The sequence below is a fragment of the Narcine bancroftii genome, chromosome 6 (assembly GCF_036971445.1).
Source record: "Narcine bancroftii isolate sNarBan1 chromosome 6, sNarBan1.hap1, whole genome shotgun sequence".
Classification (NCBI taxonomy): Eukaryota; Metazoa; Chordata; class Chondrichthyes; order Torpediniformes; family Narcinidae; genus Narcine; species Narcine bancroftii.
In genome coordinates this window covers 27908670-27923332 of record NC_091474.1, presented here as the reverse complement: position 1 = coordinate 27923332, position 14663 = coordinate 27908670, and positions in this window count along the sequence as shown.

Genomic DNA, 14663 nt, shown 5'->3' with positions numbered 1-14663 from the left:
AAACAAGAAAGTCTGCAGATGCTATGATTGTTGATCAATGCATAAAAATCCTGGAGAAACTCAGCAGGTCATACAGCATTCTTTATGAAGCAAAGATATACAGCTAATGTTTTGGGCCTAAGCCTTTCATCAAGGTATGAGCAAAATGCAGGCATGTGCCTGAATAAAATGGTTGGTGGAGAAGCACAGGCTCACAGGCAGAGGAGTAAAAAGCTGAGAAGAGCTGGAGGAAAGGGAGTGGCACGGGAGTATTAATGGAAACCAGAGAAGTCGATGTTAATGCCATCTTGTTGCAGAGTGGCCAATCAGCCTCCAATTTGTGGGTGGCCTCAGTTTGACAATACAGAAAGTCACGGGCAGTCGTGATGGCATGAGAGTGGGGCATGAAATTGAAATGGTTGGCCACTGCAAGGTCCTGTTGTTGTAGCAGAAAGAGTGAAGGTGCTCCATGAAACCATTTGCTAGTCTGTGTACAGTCTCTGCAATGTAGAGGGAGTCCACAATGGGAGTAACAGATGCAGTAGGTGACCCCTGCAGATTCACAAGAGAAGTGTTGCTGCACTTGGAAGGACAGTCTGGGGTCTTGAATCGTGATGAGGGAGGAGGTGTGTGTGTGAGCAGGTAGAGCACCTCCTGGGTAGGTACTAAAGGGATGAGGAGGTCCTGGAGGGAATGGACCCTGCAGAAGGCAGAGAGGGGAGAAGAGGGAATATTGGCCTGGTGATGAGAATCATGTAGGTGATGGAAATGGTGAAGGAGAATGTGTTGGATGCAAAAGCTGGTGGGGTGGTAGGTGAGGACAAGGGAATCCCATCCTTGTGTCCAGGGGCAGAGGGGGGGGCTAAGATATATGAAGCAAAGATATACAACCAATGTTTTGGGCCTGAGCTCTTCATCAAGGAGGAGGAAATGCAGTGGAAAAAGTGGGATAAGACAAAGAAGTTGCAATAGCAGGTGAGTTCTGCCAGCCAGAGGAATTGGAGGGTGTTAAAATGATGGAGGGCATGTGAGGTATCGCAGTTGTAGGTGGGGAGGGACAGGACTGAGGTGGGGTGAGAAAATGGAGTTCAGATAAGATTTGGTGGTGCAGGAATACGCAAAAATAATGGGTTCTCCTAGGACAATTGGGTCTGTGGATCCTGGATTAGAGATAGTGTGGGGCTGGAAAGCAATAAGGTTAGAGGCTGTGGGAGGGAGATGACTGGAAGTGATGAGGTCAGAGATGGTGGTTTGATGTTCTTTGATGGGGTCCTGTTGAAAGAGTAAATAAGAGGAGGTGTCTTGACAGCTGTCATCTGGCTTCAGCAGGGTAGAGGTCTGTACACGAGACCACAACAACATCGCCCTTGTCTGCGCGTTTGATAGTGCGTTTGGGAGTATTTCAGGGAGAGTGAAAGGCAGAGCATTCTGAGGGAGGGCGAGATTAGAATGTGAGAAGAGTCATGAAGTTGAAACAGTTGATAAATTGGTGGCAATTGGAAATATGAAGATCCAGAGCAGGCAGCTGGCCAGGATAAGAACAAGAGGTAGAAAACAACTTAAGGCAGGAGAAGGGGTCTTCATTGGGGGGTGGAGGGTAGTGGAGAATCATGGTGGAAGAAGTGGGTACTGAGACGATGGGTTTGGTGTTACGGTGTTCATTGTGTGGATAAAGCAGGACAAAGGTGAGAGCAGAGCATTCCCTCCAAGAGAGAAAGGTTGGAGGGGATAGTAAAGACCAAGCAGGTCAGTAGGGTGGAGGGTGTTTGGTGGAGATGGGTGAGGGGTTGGTTGTGGAATTCAGATGGAGGAGGGGAGGTCAGAGGTGGGTTGAGAGGGTCAGAAAGGAGTTGGGTGGAGATGAGATGATCAGAGGTCGGGGGTAGGAAGAAAGGGGGAGCTCAAAGGTATAGATGGGGGAGTGGGAAAGGTGTGAGGGGTTAGGGAAGGGTAAGGAGTGGTGGTTAGGGAGATGAGACAGTGAGATCCAGGTTTCAGCCTTGAGGGGGCTGAGGAAGGGATGGGACCTGGCGAGGGAGTCGGTGTGGACAATGGAACCAGGTTAAGTACCTACATCAATGGAGGCATCAGTGGCTGCAACACACAAGCGGTTGGGACTGAAACCTGTGTCGAAGGTTGCCGAGGAGGCTGTTTCCAGGGAGCCTTGATGGACACCAGGTGAGCATAGAATTGGCAGGTAAACACATGAATTTGGTGGAGGAAGGAGTATAGGGAAGGTCTACGGCAGGCCATGGCGAGTGAGACCCCAAGCTGTGGTAGCAAGAGAGCGAGAATCCACTGCTATCTGAGCATGGAGGTGAGGGTGGTCTGTAGAATTCAGCCACTGAGGCAAAGAGAACAACAGTCAATACAGTGTAGGTACTTGATATCAAGCAGAAGATGCATGAGATTGAAAACACAAACCTCCCCATTAAAGAAGTTTTTTTTCCTGCTGTTATCAGACTTTTAGATGAACTGTAGTGGAACAGAAGGACAGCTGCTTTTGTAGCAAGGAAAACTAGAGATGATCATTTAATGAAACCCCTCACATCCCCATGAATGAACACAAATACAAAAGTTCTTTCCCGGTATTTGTATCTTGGCTTCTCGTTGATGCCAACATTTTGTGCTTCTGTGGTCGTGACTGTTGACTGACTCGAATTAATACAGCATATCCAATGAGGACAAAGAAGGGAGATGCAATATCAAATCACTGCACTGCAGCACAAATACACAGCAGCCCTCCCTTACATTGGACCAGGCTGCCGAAGACCACAAGATATGACCATTACCATCTGTGGGAGAAGCTGGCCCAGATGCATGAACAGGAAGCAGTGAGGTTTGCAGCAAAATGGAATCATGAATGCATTCATCCTAAGAGGGGTCAGCTTTATCTTATACATGAGATTGAGGCATTTCTGGCCATGGCTAGCATTCATTGCCCATCCCTTGAGAACTGTGGGGGGAGTTCCAACATTTAGACCCAATAGTATTGAATGAGCAACAGCGTCTAGAAAAATTCCCAGTATCCAGAATTCAAGCAACCAGCAAAAAAATTGCGGAAAATAAATAGGTAAAAACTACAAAAGTTTAAAATTGGTGCCCCCAATGGTTATTTTGCCAATCCACACAACAATCAAACAACTGGAAAATTGACTTCTCTGGCATCTACCAATCCCCATAGGTGCCAAATACCGAAGATTTTACCGCATTTCCAAGCCAAGAAGGTACATGACTTGGAGGGGAACCTGCATGTGGGGGCATTCCTAAGCACCAAGCTCCTGCTGCCTTTGTTTTTTTTCTGCCTGATAGAGGTCAGGGGTTTGGGAGATGCTGTTGGAGTGTCCAAAATCCACCATGGTGCATTTTGTGAGAGTGATTACAATGTGCTGGAGGAGATCAGAATGGCAGGTTAGTGTGTTGGATGGGCAGACTACTTTCTCCTAGATAATGTTGGTGCTGAACTCATCCAGGTGACTGCAAAGGGTTCCCTCATGTTCCTGTCTTGCTGATGTGGAAGGTTTTCTGTGTATCAGATGGTGATTCTTTTTTGCCATAAGATCCTCTGTCCCTGACCTGCTGCAACATTTATCTGTCTTGGCCCAGTTAGTATTCTGGCCAACAACACTCTGGACAGGATTGAAAAGGCGTTGATAACACTGGACAACCAAGATTTTGTTTCCTGAATATTTGGGTGTATTTTATAGAATGTTGGGCTGCTGATCACAAAAATCACCTTAAAATTTTTCTATCACAAACTTTTTTAAGATATAAGATTTTTGTGATTGACTGTTATATTTTTAACACACCTTAAGCATATAAAACCAAGAAGCACAACATGTCATTGAAAATTTATTTTCTGCATTTGCACTTGGACTTCCTCCCTGCTGATCTTGGTGCAGTCAATGACGAACATGGTGAAAGGTTTCCCCAGGACATTGTGACCATGGAAAAGCAGTATCAGGATCACTGGAATCCATCAATGCTGGCCGACAATTGTTGGACACTGACACGAGAGAGGCATCAGTTGCTGAGTACAAACAAAAATTAGCAGCAAAACATTTTAAGGTCAGTTGAACTAAGGTGATGTGTCAGCATCATTATGCCATTAGACATGCTAAATTCAATAAAAGTTAGTTTAATGTTTCTCCTACTTCCTATGTGATACAGCAAATCTGAAATTATCTTTGGGTTCAGTTTGAAGTTGTCTATCACAACCCTCAAGTTTTTTCAGGAACCAAACCTTTTGTAAAAAAAAAATTGTTGTCTAGTGTAATGGTCACAAGAAATGGGATCAAGAAAAGGTCATTCAACAAGTTCACAATTAACCTTCAAGCTCACTTTCCCTGCATCAATCGCTCAATTCCCTGAGCATCCAGCTATCAACCTCTATTGTTAATTATAAGATTTGTATTGTGGACAACCTTTATCTGTCACTTGTGGGGCACAGATGTAATTATTCATGTCCGAATGTTCACCAATTCTTGCAGATTACATGCTTAGCTTCGCTTGTTTCTGGAAGGGATGCCAAGCATCAAAGAAAATCCCCACTTTTGATCTTATGGATCAAAGAAGTTCATCGATGAAACAGGTGCATGTAGTTAGGAGAGTCCTGTGGAACAGTTGCATCCTGGAACTGAGAGGATGGACCTTCAACAACCACATTCATCTTCCTTTTCGTGAAGTCTGACTCCTGCCAGAGGCATTTCCCTTAATTCCCATTGGCCAGTTTTATAAGAGTTCTTTGAGAGTTCCTCTTGTCAAATACTGCTTTGATATCAAGGGCAGTCACTCTCACCTCTGGAGTTCCACTTTGGACCATGTTTGGACCCAGACCCTATCAGTGGTCTTGGAGAAATCTTCATGTGAGCAGCGTGTATTGGTGATTAAGAAACCCTTGATAACACTTTCCATCACTTGGTTGATGATTGAGAATGGAATGGATTTGTCCTGTTCTGTCAAGTGTGCACTATAATGTTGGGGAAATTTCTATCTGGATGTGTGGTTAATCCTGGAGTGCAAATCCTAAGCATTCCATCCAGATTGTTTCATGCTCATTTGTCATACCCCTGGAGGGGACCAGATTGATCACCTGAATCCTGACCTGTCCTTTGATGTTGAACCTCCCAGAGAGTTAATGGTGGGATTTTTGCCCATAGAACCTCAGCCTGATTAGACCAGGCTTAATATTCATGAGTAGATTCATTTCAATAAGGAGAAATACCTTTATTCTGCCCCTAAGAGTAAACCAAGCTTTTGGGTGCCTACCAATCTGATTTCCCTTCTATACCTTTACCTTCTATACTGTAAGTGTAAGGAACATCACCTCATCTTCTGACTGGGTATATTAAGATTTGTGGATTCAGCATTCTATGGAACAATTTCATACAAGATTCTTCTGCAAAAGGTGGTCACCCAATCTGCAGAGTAAAGGCAACCACATAGTCAACACCAAATGCTGTAGATTGAAATAAGTGGAAGTGAATCACTGCTTCACCAGAGTGGAATGTCTGAGTTCCTGGATACCAGAATATTTTACTTTTAAAAATATATTTTTCCTCTCTGTATTGCATAGTCAGTTTGTTACACATCATTATTTGTTTGCATGTGTATATTGTTCAGTTTTTTTGCCCAATAAGAGGTAGATATTCTGCCTCACCTGCAGGAAAAAAAATCTCAGGGTGGTAATGTCATGAATATACTCTGATAATAAATCTGAAAAAGAGGAGGGAGAAAGGGGCAGACAATATGTGTCCTATTGATTTATAGGATGTTAATGTAAATGTCAGGGCCTCTGGCAGGATAATGTAGGGTCCGTGGAATGCTGAACTGGGAGGAAAGAGGTTTCCTGTAGTGGAAACTCATGAAAATTTACATTTTATCTCAATAGATGTGATGATAGTAAACAATGAAAGACTGTTTCCTGTGCTATCCAAGCAAGTCAACCCACACTCAATGACAGGAGGTAAAGTGTAGGATATTGGGTTACAGAGTATGATGGGCATAGACAGAGTAAATGCACTACCCCCCACTGAGGGTAGTTGAGATTTTCTTTAAAAACTGGAGAACACGAGTTAAGGGTGAAAGAGGAGAAATTTAGGGAGAATGTGAGGGAGAATTTCTTCATTCAGAGAGTGGTAGGAATGTGGAACAAGCTGCCAGATGAAGTGGTGAATGTGGGCTCAATTTTGACATACAAGAAAAAATTGGGCAGGTACATTATCAGGAGGAGTATGGAGGGATATGGTCTGGATGCAGGTCAGTGGGACAAGACAAAATAATAGTTCAACATGGACTAGCTAAAGGTACTGTTTATGTGCTGTAATGTTCTATGGTTCTGGAGGGAAAAGTGGTTAAACTAGTGCAAGGTCTGTGATAAGGCAATTTTGTAAATCAAGTGATTATCTTTTTACACATTAGAGTCTGTTCTGAAAGAAGCAGAAATGAAGTCAGATGGTCTGTTAGCTGTGGAAACTGGAGAGTGGAAAATGAAAAATATAACAGGAATTCTCCTTCTTTGGGCTGGGAGCAGGCGCAGGATGTGGATAGGCATGGTCAACGGGATGCTGTCACAGGAGATCTCAGAACTAAGGAAAATCCAGGGAACTTTGAAGGCTGGGTGGGGTTAACATCATCATCAGGACAGATACAAAGGAGCAGAAGAAATGGGGAGAATAGAATGGGGTCTCAGATGAACAGGTACGATAACTCAGAGCCTGTACCTGCCCAATTTTTTCTTGTATGTCAAAATTGAGCCCACATTCACCACTTCATCTGGCAGCTTGTTCCACATTCCTACCACTCTCTGAATGAAGAAATTCTCCCTCACATTCTCCCTAAATTTCTCCTCTTTCACCCTTAACTCGTGTTCTCCAGTTTTTAAAGAAAATCTCAACTACCTTCAGTGGGGTAGTGCATTTACTCTGTCTATGCCCATCATACTCTGTAACCCAATATCCTACACTTTACCTAACTCAGATATTGGTTGCAAATGTATCTCCCAAGATAGCAACGGAGCCCAGAGAAGGGATGAGTCAGAAATGGATTGAATGAAAGTTGGAGCTGGGTTTTTTTATTTTATTTTTTATTTTTCACACTATAAACCACATTGATAGAGATACATACATTTTTCTTTTCAAATATATACAGTGTCGTTTTCTCCCCCCCTCTTCCCATCCCACCCTCCCTACCTCCCCTCCCATTCATTTAAAGTTCAGAATCTAAAATACATTAAACCCGTCAAACAATGTTGTCATTCAATAAAAATAAACAAGAAATTCCACTGAGTCAATTCTTTTCATTTCCTTCTCCTTCTGTCATTTTAGGTGGTAGATGTCCCCGGTAGGTTTTCTCTATTGTGTTTCATGTATGGCTCCCATATTTGTTCAAATATTGTAATATTATTTCTTAAATTATATGTTATTTTTTCTAATGGAATACATTTATTCATTTCTATATACCATTGTTGTATTCTCAAGTTATCTTCTAATTTCCAGGCTAACAAAATACATTTTTTTGCTACGGCTAGGGCTATCCTAACAAATCTTTTTGTGCACCATCCAAATCAAGTCCAAATTCTTTGTTTTTTATGTTACTTAGAAGATCTATGGGTTTTTTGGTATATTGCTTTCTGTAATTTTATTTAATATCTGGTTTAGATCTTCCCAAAATGTTTTCACTTTCTCACATGTCCAGATTGCATGAATTGTTGTTCCCATTTCCTTTTTACAGCGAAAACATCTGTCAGATACTGTTGGGTCCCATTTATTTAACTTTTGAAGTGTAATGTATAGCCTGTGTATCAGTTATATTGTATCATATATAACCTCGTGTTTATTGTATTTCTCATAGTTCCAGAGCATAACTTCTCCTGTGTTTCCTTCTTTATCTTTGTTTAAATCTTGTTCACATTTTTGTTTAGTTTTACCATTTGTTTCCTCATTCTCCTTTTCTTGCAGTTTAATATACATATTTGTTATAAATTTTTTGATTATCATTGTGTCTGTAATCACATATTCAAAATTACTTCCCTCTGGTAACCTCAGACTGCTTCCCAATTTGTCCTTCAAGTAGGATTTCAGTTGGAGTATGCCAAAACTGTATCGTGAGTTATATTATATTTATCCTTCATTTGTTCAAAGGATAATAATTTATTTCCTGAAAATCAATTTTCTATTCTTTTGATCCCTTTTTTCTCCCATTCTCTAAAGGAAAGGTTATCTATTGTAAAAGGGATTAGCTGATTTTGCGTCAGTATTAGTTTTGGTAATTGGTAATTTGTTTTATTCCTTTCTACATGAATCTCCTTCCAAATATTGAGCAGATGATGTAATACTGGAGAATTCCTACATTGTACCAATTTCTCATCCCATTTATATAATATATGTTCAGGTATCTTCTCCCCTATTTTATCTAGTTCCAATCTAGTCCAATCTGGCTCTTCCCTTGTTTGATAAAAATCTGATAGGTATCTTAATTGTGTGGCTCTACAATAATTTTTAAAGTTTGGCAGTTGTAAGCCTCCTTGTTTATACCATTCTGTTAATTTATCTAGTGCTATCCTCAGTTTCCCCCCTTTCCATAAAAATTTCCTTAATATTTTCTTTAGCTCCTTGAAGAATTTCTCCGTCAAGTGTATTGGCAATGCCTGAAATAGGTATTGTATCCTTGGGAAAATGTTCATTTTAATACAGTTTATCCTTCCTATTAGTGTTAGTGGTAAGTCTTTCCAATGCTCTAAGTCGTCCTGTAAATTTTTCATTAGTGAATAATAATTGAGTTTATATAGATGGCCGAGGTTTTTATTTATTTGTATACCTAGGTATCGTATTGCTTGCATTTGCCATCTGAATGGTGATTCTTTCTTAAATTTTGAGAAATCCGCATTATTCATTGGCATTGCTTCACTTTTATTTGCGTTAATCTTGTATCCCGACACTTCTCCATATTCCTTCATTTTCTTATGTAATTCTTTTATTGATATTTCTGGTTCTGCTAAGTATATTATAACGTCATCTGCAAATAAACTAATTTTATGTTCCTTGTCTTTTATTTTTATCCCTTTTATTTTATTTTCTGTTCTTATCAGTTCTGCCAGTGGTTCTATGGCTAACGCGAACAATAAGGGCGATAGTGGGCATCCCTGCCTTGTTGATCTGCTTAAGTTAAATTGTTTTGATATATATCCATTTACTGTCACAATTGCCAATGGCCCCTTATATAATGCTTTAATCCAATTAATATATTTCTCTGGTAAGCTGAATTTTTGTAGTACTTTGAATAAATAATTCCATTCTACTCTGTCAAAGGCCTTCTCTGTGTCTAAAGCAACCACTAGTTGGAGTTTTATTTCCTTCTACTGCATGAATAAAGTTAATAAATTTACAAATATTGTCTGTTGTTCGTCTTTTTTTAATAAATCCAATTTGGTCTAGATTTACTATTTTTGGTACATAGTCGGCTAATCTGTTTGCTAATAGTTTAGCTATTATCTTATAATCTGTGTTAAGTAAAGATATTGGTCTATATGACGCTGGTGCGAGTGGATCTTTCCCTGTCTTTGGTATTACTGTAATTATTGCTGTTTTGCATGAATCTGGTAAGCATTGTGTTTTATCAATCTGGTTGATTACTTCCAGGAGGGGAGGAATTAATAAATCTTTAAATGTTTTATAGAATTCTATTGGGAATTCATCCTCTCCTGGTGTTTTATTATTTGGTAGTTTTTTTTATTATCTCTTGTATTTCTACTATTTCAAATGGTTCTGTTAATTAATTTTGTTCCTCTATTTGCAATTTTGGTAGTTCAATTTTAGTTAAAAATTCATCTATTTTGTCTTCTTTCCCTTCGTTTTCAGTTTGGTATAATTGTTTGTAGAATTCTCTGAAATTTTCATTAATCTCCGTTGGATTATATGTGATTTGTTTGTCTTTTTTCCTTGATGCCAATACCATTCTCTTAGTTTGTTCTGTCTTAAGCTGCCACGCTAGAATTTTGTGTGTTTTTTCTCCTAGTTCATAATATTTCTGTTTTGTCTTCATTATGTTCTTCTTCACCTTATATGTTTGTAGTGTTTCATATTTTATTTTTTTATCTGCCAATTCTCTTCTTTTAGTTGTGTCTTCCTTCATTGCTAATTCTTTTTCTATATTTGCTATTTCCCTTTCCAACTGCTGTTTCCTGATTGTAGTCCTTCTTCATCTTGGTTACATAACTTATTATTTGCCCTCTGATGAACGCTTTCATTGCATCCCATAGTATAAACTTATCTTTCACTGATTCCATATTTATTTCAAAGTACATTTTAATTTGTCTTTCAATGAATTCCATAAAATCCTGCCTTTTAAGTAGCATGGAGTTTAATCTCCATCTATACATTCTTGGAGGGATGTCCTCTAACTCTATTGTCAATATCAGGGATGAGTGGTACGATAATATTCTAGCTTTATATTCTGTTTTTCTTACTCTGTCTTGCATATGAGCTGATAACAGGAATAGGTCTATTCTTGAGTATGTTTTATGTCTACCCAAATAATATGAATATTCCTTTTCCTTTGGGTGTTGTTCCCTCCATATATCCAAAAGTTGCATTTCTTGCATCGATTTAATTATAAATTTGGTTACTTTGTTCTTTCTGTTAATTTTTTTCCCAGTTTTATTCATGTTTGAATCGAAATTAAGGTTGAAATCCCCTCTTATTAGTATGTTCCCTTGCGTGTCTGCTATCTTCAAAAAAATATCTTGCATAAATTTTTGATCTTCTTCGTTAGGTGAATATACATTGAGTAAATTCCAAAACTCCGAATATATCTGACATTTTATTATTACATATCTCCCTGCTGAATCTATTATTTTCTCTTCTATTTTAATTGGTACATTTTTACTGATTAATATAGCTACTCCTCTAGCTTTTGAGTTATATGACGCTGCTGTTACATGTCCTATCCAATCTCTCTTTAATTTCTTGTGCTCCATTTCAGTTTAATGTGTTTCTTGCACGAATGCTATATCAATTTTTTCTTTTTTCAGTTAATTTAGCAGTTTCTTCCTTTTGATTTGGTTATGTATTCCGTTAATATTTAAAGTCATATAGTTCAACGTAGCCATTTCATACTTTGTTTATCTTTCCTTTGCGTTTCCTCATCATCACCTTTCCTTCTTATCCATTTCTGCTTTCTTGTTTTGAACACTTTATAAGACAACATTTCTAAAACATCAAACATTTCCCTTATTCTCCTATCTAAAATTTCTTTAACCCCACTATCCCCTCCCCTTCCTGAGTTGCCCTTTGTCCTTTGTCGGGCAACCACATCTCCCCTCTCCATTTGGATTTGCGAATTCACTCACAAGCATCAACTGATTTCGCTGTGACCGTAACTCCTCCCCACCCAGCCCCCCAAGAAAAGATTTTAATTTTCATATATAACAAAGGTCACTCTCTTAATTCCCTCCTTACTTCCTCTCTTCCCTTTCTTTCCCTTATTAATTCTTATCTATACTCTAAATATTTTCCCTTAAATACGGATACACTCATGTACACACATATATACATACACACATATATATACCCATATACACACATACATATAGTTCGTGGTCATTTTTACTCTCATTACATGTCTTCATGTCTCTGTCCATTTTGTAGTTATTCTGTAAATTTTCGTGCTTCCTCCGGATCCGAGAATAGTCTGTTTTGCTGCCCTGGAATAACTATTTTAAGTACCGCTGGGTACTTTAGCATAAATTTATATCCTTTTTTCCATAGGATCGCTTTTGCTGTATTAAACTCCTTTCTCTTCTTCAGGAGTTCAAAACTTATGTCTGGATAGAAAAAATTTTTTTGACCTTTGTATTCCAGTGGCTTTTTGTCTTCTCTTATTTTCTTCATTGCTTTCTCCAATATATTTTCTCTTGTTGTATATCTTAAGAATTTTACTAAAATGGATCTTGGTTTTTATTGTGGCTGTGGTTTCGGGGCTAATGTTCTATGAGCCCTTTCTATTTCCATTTCTTCCTGTAATTCTGGTCTTCCTAGGACCCTGGGGATCCAATCTTTTATAAATTCTCTCATATTCTTGCCTTCTTCATCTTCCTTAAGGCCTACCATCTTTATATTATTTCTTCTATTATAATTTTCCATTATATCTATCTTCTGAGCTAACAGCTCTTGTGTCTCTTTAATTTTTTTATTAGATTCTTCTAATTTCTTTTTTAAGTCCTCTACTTCCATTTCTACGGCTGCTTCTCGTTCTTTTACGTTGTCCACTCTTTTTCCTATATCCGACATGACCATCTCTAATCTATTCATTTTTTCTTCTGTACTTTTAATTCTTCTTTTTATTTTACTAAATTCTTGTAATTGCCATTCTTTTACTGATTCCATATATTCTTTAAAAAATATATATCCATTGTCTTGCCTTTCCCTTCTTCTTCCATTTCTCTATGTTCTTCTTCTTCTTCTTCCACTGGGTTGGTCATCTGTCATTGCCTTGTTTTCTTTTTACTCTATTCTTTCTTGTTCTCGTTGTTTTCTATGTTCTCTTCCTGTTGTTGTGTTGTAGCTGTCATTCTTAGCTATGGAGATCGACTCCTCAGCTGGTCCCCCTCCTGTCAGTTTTTTTTGTCATGCGCATCGCACATGTGCGACTCTTCGCGCATGCGCTGTTACGCACTTTTGCTTGGCTCCGCGAGCCATCTTTGTAGTCCCGAGCTCTGGACTTCAACTGACCTTAGGGAGTGGGCTTCTCTCTCCGCGGCGGGCTTCCTCGGACAGGTAAGGCCTTCACCTTCTTCTTCCGACGTTCTTTCTTCTTCCCGTTGCTTTCGACTTTTCTTTCTTCGCTGCCATTTTCTTCCCACCTTTACTTTCACTTTATTTTAATTTTTATGTTTGTGCCTTTGTGTTTTCTGTGTTTTTTTTTTAACTTTTCCGGAGAGGGCTGGAGTTCCTCGACCGGCCACTACTCCATCGCGTGACTCCTCGAGCCTTGGCTTTTAAAGTATATTGAGGATCACCAATGGACGCTGCAGGACCTGCTGAGTTCCTTCAGCGTTTCCGTGTTTTTAAAGTTGGAGCTGGTTGAAGAGATTTCTTGTTATCCCAATACCATGAGGTTGTGGCCCAAGGTTTCAGGCACCCAGGAAATACTACTGAAATCAAAATTCTGAAAATCCTGAAATAAAAACCTGGAAACATTCGCCAGGTTCTGGCAATGCTGCAAGTCTAAGACTCTTTAAGTTTTTTCCCCCCTCCTTAGATGCTGCCTTAATGTTCTCAGGCACGTCATCATTGCATCTATCCTTGCATGGCTGAGGAAAGCAAAAAGGAGACATGAGAATGGCCTTGGCAAGTAGGGTTAAGGAAAACCCAAAGCATTCTTCACTTATGTGAAAAACAAGATGACAGGAGTGAAGGTAAGACCCATTAGAGATAAAGGTGGGGAAGTGTGCCTGGAGGCTGTGGAAGTAGGCGAGGTCCTCAATGAACACTTCTCCTTCTCTTCAATATTCATCAAGGAGAGGGATCTTGATAACAGTGAGGACAATATGGGTGGGGTCAATGTTCTAGAACACGTTGATATTAAGTGAGAGGATGTGATGGAGCAGTTAAAATGTATTAGGATGGCTAGGTCCCCGGTGCCTGATAGAATATTCCCCAGTTTGCTCCAAGAGGCAAGGGAGGAGATTGCTGAACCTTTGGCTAGGATCTTTCTGTCCTCATTATCTACAGGAATAGTACCAGAGGACTGGAGGGTGGAAAATGTTATCCCCTTGTTTAATATAGTAGGGAAAGTCCAGGCAATTATAGACCATTGACCCTTACGTCTATGGTGGGCAAACTGTTGGAGAGGATTTTAAGAGATGGGATCTATGGCCATTTAGAGAATCATGCTCTGATCAGGGACAGCATGGCATTGTGAAGGCAGATTGTGTCTCACAAGCCTGATGAGTTCTTTGAGGAAGTGACCAGACATATTGATGAGGGTAGTGTGATAGATTTTAGTAAGGCATTTGACAAGGTTCCACATGTGAGGCTTACCTGAAAGATAGAAGGCATGGAAACCAGGTAAGCTTGGCCATGTAGATTCAGAATTGACTTGCCTGTAGAAAGCAGAGGGTGTGATGGAGGGAGTACATTTGGATTGGAGGGCTGACCAATGGTGTCCTACAAGGATCAGTTTTGGGACTTCTGCTTTTCATGATTTTTATTAACAACTTGGATGAGGGGATAGAGGGGTGGGTTGGCAAATTTGCAGACATAGCAAAGGTTGTGGAATATAGAAGATTGCAGAGGGACATTGATAGGATGCAGAGCTGGGATGAGAAATGGCAGATGGAGTTCAATCCAGAGAAGTGTGAGGTGGTACACTTTGGGACAAATTCCAAGGCAGAGTGAAGAGTAGTGTGGAAAAGCAGAGGGATCGGGGGGGGGTGGGGGGTTCATGTCCACAGTTCTCTGAAAGTTGCCTCACAGGTAGTTAAGAATGCTTATGGGGTGTTAGCCTTCAAAAGTCAAAGGATTGATCTTTAAGAGCCATGAGGTAATGATGCAGCTCTGCAAAATTCTGGTTATTCCACACTTGGAATACTGTGTCCAGTTCTGGTCACCCCATTCTAGGAAAGATGTGGAAGAGTTGGAAAGGGTGCAGAGAGTATGCATTATGAGCAGAGATTAGAGATAGGG